Genomic DNA, 6,784 nt, shown 5'->3' with positions numbered 1-6,784 from the left:
CCTTTTCCAGTCCTGTGGCCACTGTTCTTTTCCAAATTTGCTGATGTAGTGAGATGCTGATTTAACAGCATCATCTTTTAGGATTTTAAATAGCTCAGCTGGAATCTGTCACCTCCACTAATTTGTAGTAATGCTTCCTAAGGCCCATTTGACTTCACACTACAGGATGTCTGGCTTTAGGTGAGTGAGCACACCACTGTATTATCCAGGTCATTGAAACCTTTCTTGTGTAGTTCTCCTGTGTATTCTTGTCACCTCTTCTTAATCTCTTCTGCTTCTGATTAGGTCCTTATCGCTTCTGTCCTTTATCATGCCCATTCTTTGCATGAAATGTTGCCTTGATATCTCCCATTTTATTGAAGAGATCTCTAGTCTTTCCCATTCTACTGTTTTCCTCTATTTCTCTGCATTCTCCATGTCAAAAAACCTTCTTATCTCTCCTTGCTATTCTCTGGAACTCTGCATTCAGTTGGGTATATACTTACCTTTCTCCCTTGCAGAGGGAAAACTACTAGGCCATTGAGCTATGACCTAAATCAAATCCCTGATGATTATACAGTGGAGGTGACAAATAGATTCAAGAGATTAGATTCTGTTAGACAGAGTGCCTGAAGAGCTATGGATGGAGGTGTGTAACATTGAACAGGAGGCGGTGACCAAAACCATCCCAAAGAAATCTGTAGGTTCACTGAACAATAATTTCCCCAGGAAGATACTATATTGAGGTTGCCTGACAAGTCTTTGCTCTTTGTTGTTTCCTCATGCAAACCACATCCTCCAGAGCTTCCTGCAGTCACAGGCAGGAGTAGAGGAAGACATCCTGCAGGCAGACCAGGTCCTCGCTGATGTGGACAAAGCCATGGCAGGTACAGGAAGGACTGAGCTCTCAGAGGGGAAGGTGGCTCCCATGCTGCCCTTTGGCAGGTTTGGGAGGAAACACTTTCTGACACTAGAGCTTCCTCTTCTTATGTGGATCTTCTCTGCTACACATGGAAATAAACAAGGGAGTTTGGGTTGTATGTACATCCAATCAGTGTGTCTACATCACGTACCAAAGCATGTTTTCTGATGTGATAACAGGAACAGTCAGACTCCTTCCCACCACTTTAATGTCATTTTAGTCTTTGAGCTCAGGAAGGTATAGCTCAGAATAACTGTTTTTAAGAACTAGTACTAAAAGGATGGGCTTCCCTGGTAAAGAACTCGTCTACCAATGCAGGAGACAGGGTTCGATCCCTGGGTCAGGAAGATTCCCTTGAGAACAAGATGGAAACCCATTTTCAGTATTCTATCTTTTTTTTTTTTTCTCTAATATTCTTGCCTGGGAAATCCCACGGACAGAGGAGGCTAGTGGTCTACAGTCAAAGTGGTTGCAAAGAGTTGGAAACCATTCCTCAATTAAAACAACAACAACTGAAAGGAGTTGGTTGGAAAGTACATGCACACCCGTCTGAACCTGCTGCTATTCTCTGGAAGGGACTGGACACCCCACGTGCTCTGGGTTCCTCGAACTTCTCTGCAAGAAAACTATCCAGCAATGAAGTCATCACCTTTGACCCATGAACAATGATACAGTAATTGGAAAGACTCCAGTTGTCATCATAATTGCAGCTGTTCAAGGAGCTTCTGTTGAAATAAAACTATACTTTTGATAGGAGGATATATTTCTCACTAATATGACACCCACAAGCTGACAGACCGTGGCATCTACCAGATGACTCTGCTTTCTTAAGGGATGTGAGTTAACACTCAGTTGCCACTTCTGTAACCAAACTCTCTGGAATAGGTCCTGCAGCTTGTCTAGTCCCCAGAGACCCTCTGGTGTCACCAGAAGAATGCCCTGAATACCGGATGTCTGGATGGTCTGGTAAAGGGGGCAATGAGGAGTTCTGCTTTCCCATCAAATCTCCCTGACACACGTGACAAATAACGCAAACAAGAAAGAGGCACACATGTTTCCACCATGAAGTGATCATGGTTCAGAGAAACAAAGGGGTCAAGAGTAAGGGACTGGACAATTACAGCAGAGTGAAAGGAACCTGCATTGCTCTGATGTTCAGTTCTAAGTGGTCATCTATTGGAATAAAGTTACACTCATCTCAAGACAAACCTCCTGGTGAAAAGCTACTTCTATACTTCATAACTAATAAATATATGCTAATTGCTAATGGAATTAAAGATCTATACAAGTATTTGTTGAGCAATTCTGTAGGAAGGCAGCATCACAGTCATTCTTTCACACAACATTTGGTACAGGAAGAAATGAGCTACTCTGGACATCTCTACATTCCTTACTCCTTCTCAGACTTATGTACGGCATGCTCACGAGGGTCTCTTGCCTGTTGACTGGGTATTACACAATCCTCACAGAATGTATTTATTAAGAAAATTCTTTAGTGTTATACAGATGGATTGTCAGAACTCAGTAGAAATGCAAATAGAAAATCCAACTCTTTGAGACCTTATGGACTGTAGCCTGCCACACTCCCCTGTCCACGGGATTCTCCAGGCAAGGGTACTGGACACGACTTTGTGACTGAATAACAACAACAACAACAGTGCTTTTATTCTGCTCCCAAGAAAACAAGGTCTGCAAAGACACATATATGCCCTTAGGACTTGTAGGCTAGTATTTTCACCAAAATATTCCTCCCTGCTCCCAATCAGATGGTAGCAACAGTACCTCTTCATGATGATCAAAGTCAATTGTCATGATAAACTACTCCTGTGCCTGCTGCTTTATTGGCAAAAGATGCCCAGAGAAAACAGGCAGCATCTATAGCTTTAGGTTTAAGGTGCCTTTAGTGTGCCCCCTCAATGAAACACTCCTTCTCCAGAACCAGAGGCCTAGATTTTCAAGGTCAAGGAGCACAAATTGCCCTAAAGAAGTCCCTGTGAGTGATACTGTGTGCCATTGGCCTCCAAATCCATGTATTATGCCTATTGGGTGCACAGCGTTCTATAATGACTTTGGGCTTACATTATTGACCACATCCTGAACAATGATGTCCCATCCTCTCAAGAGTTATGATCAATTGGCATCTCAATTGCCTCCTGAGAGTGTTCTACAATTCTACTGGGCAGGCTAGTTCTGAACTGTGTGATTGTGGTAGAACCAGTTGAATTCATGTCACATGATCTTAAGCTCATTCTGTATTGTGTGAGTGGCCAAACACATCCCCAAGAACTGAAAAAAGGCTCATCTTCAAAAGGATGTTGAAATCCTGCTATAATTAGAGCCAGCATACAAGAAGCTAACTACAAAGCTATAGCTTTAAAAAGAGATTTACATATTCTCATCCAAATTTGTCTGCATTAGCTTCCCTTTGTTTGCTTATCATTATAAGGTACATTTAAAGGGTACAAAATAGGGAGTGGAATTCAGCTGGACATATTGAACAGCTGGGAATACTTTGAAAAAGAAAATATTTGTGCTTAACTAGCTTTTGTCTGTGTCGGGTAATGGCTGCAGTTCCTATTCCCCTCATTCGAAGTAAGAACCAAGACAAAACAGAGTAGTAGTTTAATTGATAGATGTCCACACCACTTCTCATGCAAGAATTAGATAGACTAGTTTAAGATAATTAGAGATATAGTTTAAGATTTTAACTATAGTAATACCATTGTGACATGACTATTGGCTCCAATATTCTTAAAGAGTAGTGGAGATGAGTGAGAAAGTAACAATTCCTGGTGAAGTACATGTGGATCCTAAAAATTTAGAACAATGGACAACACAGAATGAGACTGCTAAGTCGCTTCAGTCGTGTCCGACTCTGTGCGACCCCATAGACAGCAGCCCACCAGGCTCCCCCGTCCCTGGGATTCTCCAGGCAAGAACACTGGAGTGGGTTGCCATTTCCTTCTCCAATGCATGAAACTAAAAAGTGAAAGTGAAGTCGCTCAGTCCTATCCGACTCTTAATGACCCCATGGACTGCAGCCTACCAGGCTCCTCCGTCCATGGGATTTTCCAGGCAAGAGTATGGAGTGGGGTGCCATGGCCTTCTCCGCAGAATGAGACTAACGGTGTATGAATGCACAGATACTTGGGGCTTTCGGTTTGTATTAGATCCTGCTTTCTGTTTCTGTATAGCTCTAGTAGACTCCGTCCCCTGAACTCCTACCTAACTGTATTAAAGTCTGCGGACTTTGATCATGAGAACTCTCTGACACTTCAAAAATGGTAAAAGGAACCTTAAGCCAGAAATAACTTTTTCCTTTAAAAATGAGATCTAAAGAGAGTTTAGCTTGAACACTATCAGCTATCCCTTTACCTCGTGTTGCAGATACACTGAGGCTGAACTTCCTCAGGTGATACACCTCCACTCCAGCTTGCAAGCAGAGTGACATACTTATTATAGCCAAATAAGCAATCAAGGTCTATCACCTTACAATGTTATAGTCCTGAATGCCTATTCTTTTATCTTATTTATTTCAGTGCTCAGCAATATCCAAGGTGCTTTTAATTTTGCACATTTTTACAAATATTTTGTCTCAGTGGCTACTCTCTCCAATTCTACAGCTCCCCAAACCTAGGAATTTTATCCCCAAAGGCTATTATTCCTTTGAATCCACATTTTCCACACCTGATGAACTACACTCATATTTCAGAACTGAAAGTGTGTCAGGTTTGAACTGTTTACAATGCAGGTCAATCCACAGCCCATGGTCTTTCATGAAACTCTGAGGATGTGAAAATGAGACTCTTCCTCTCAAAAGTTTCACTAGACACAAAGTTCAGTGCACTAGATGACAAACAAGCACAATTTCTAAAGCAAGATGCAAGACCACTTATTCTGGAGTTCAGTTCAGTTCAGTCGCTTAGTCGTGTCCAACTCTTTGTGACTCCATGAACCACAGCACGCCAGGCCTCCCTGTCCATCACCAACTCCCGGAGTCTACCCAAATCCATGTCCATTGAGTTGGTGATGCCATTCAACCATCTCATCTTCTGTCGTCCCCTTCTTCTCCTGCTCTCAATCTTTCCCAGCATCAGGGTCTTTTCCAGTGAGTCAGCTCTTTGCATCAGGTGGCCAAAGTCTTCCATTTAGGAACACATTTTAATCATTCTTAAGTTCAGTTCAGTGGCTCAGCTTTGCGACCCCATGAATCTCAGCACGCCAGGCCTCCCTGTCCATCACCAACTACCGACATTCACTCAAATTCATGTCCATTAAGTTGGTGATGCCATTCTTACTTACTTAAGTAATTATTCTTACTTTTCCAAAATAGTATACTTTTGTCAATTATACCTATGGGATATAATTTAAAAAGGATTTTTCCTGAAGCAGTGACAAACCATGGAAACTGAAAATAAGACTCCAAATATATTTGTAAGTAGTAATATATATCATGTTTATGATATGTGTAATATATATTATGTTTCAGAGCCAAACATATCTAAGTGGCCTTATGGTCTTCATTTTGAAACATATATCTTTATACTCACATTGACAAAAACAAAGTTAATGAACACAGTCCCTTGGACTGAAAGGAGATCCAACCAGTCCATTCTGAAGGAGATCAGCCCTGGGATTTCTTTGCAGGGAATGATGCTGCTGAAACTCCAGTACTTTGGCCACCTCATGCAAAGAGTTGACTCATTGGAAAAGACTCTGATGCTGGGAGGGATTGGGGGCAGGAGGAAAAGGGGACGACAGAGGATGAGATGGCTGTGTGGCATCACTGACTCGATGGACGTGAGTCTGAGTGAACTCCAGGAGTTGGTGATGGATGGGGAGGCCTGGCGTGCTGCAATTCATGGGGTCGCCATGAGTTGGACATGACTGAGTGACTGAACTGAACTGAACTGAATGAAAACAGAAGAGAATAGGTCAAGAGATCCAGAACAAGACCAAGAGTGAGGGAGGAAAAGAGAGAAATTTCTGGGATCCAGATAACTGAGAAAAGAAAAGTTAATTAATTTGGCTTTAGGTTATGTGCTCAATCTCCCCCTAAATCCATCTCAGTGGCTCAGGGATTGTAGAGCCATGGTAGTTTTCCCAGTTTGGGTTCAAGTCTTGAATCTACCAAGGGAAGTCTCAGAATTCTAGATATATCTGGCCCTGATATTGTAGTATACACCTTTAGAGTTATATAACACGCTTTGCAGCTCCAAATATGGTCTCATTCTAATTTTACAAAATAAGCATACGGCAATCTGAACTATGGAATGAGGTTCGTGACATCGTACAAGAGACAGGGATCAAGACCATCCCCATGGAAAAGAAATGCAAAAAGCCAAAATGGCTGTTTGGGGAGGCCTTACAAATAGCTGTGAAAAGAAAAGAAATGAAAAGCAAAGGAGAAAAGGAAAGATATAAGCATCTGAATGCAGACTTCCAAAGAATAGCAAGAAGAGATAAGAAAGCCTTCCTCAGCGATCAATGCAAAGAAATAGAGGAAAACAACAGAAGGGGAAAGACTAGAGATGTCTTCAAGAAAATTAGAGATACCAAGGGAACATTTCATGCAAAGAGGGGCTCGATAAAGGACAGAAATGGTATGGACCTAACAGAAGCAGAAGATATTAAGAAGAGATGGCAAGAATACACAGAAGAACTGTACAAAAAAGATCTTCACGACCCAGATAATCACGATGGTGTGATCATTGACCTAGAGTCAGATATCCTGGAATGTGAAGTCAAGTGGGCCTTAGAAAGCATAACTAAGAACAAAGCTGTGGAGGTGATGGAATTTCAGTTGAGCTCTTTCAAATCCTGAAAGATGATGCTGTGAAAGTGCTGCACTCGATATGCCAGCAAATTTGGAAAACTCAGCAG

Source organism: Bison bison, unplaced genomic scaffold, assembly GCF_000754665.1.
Source record: "Bison bison bison isolate TAMUID 2011002044 unplaced genomic scaffold, Bison_UMD1.0 scf7180017864466, whole genome shotgun sequence".
In the NCBI taxonomy this organism is placed as follows: Eukaryota; Metazoa; Chordata; class Mammalia; order Artiodactyla; family Bovidae; genus Bison; species Bison bison.
The sequence above is the reverse complement of the archived record's forward strand: the minus strand, read 5'-3'. Positions refer to the sequence as shown.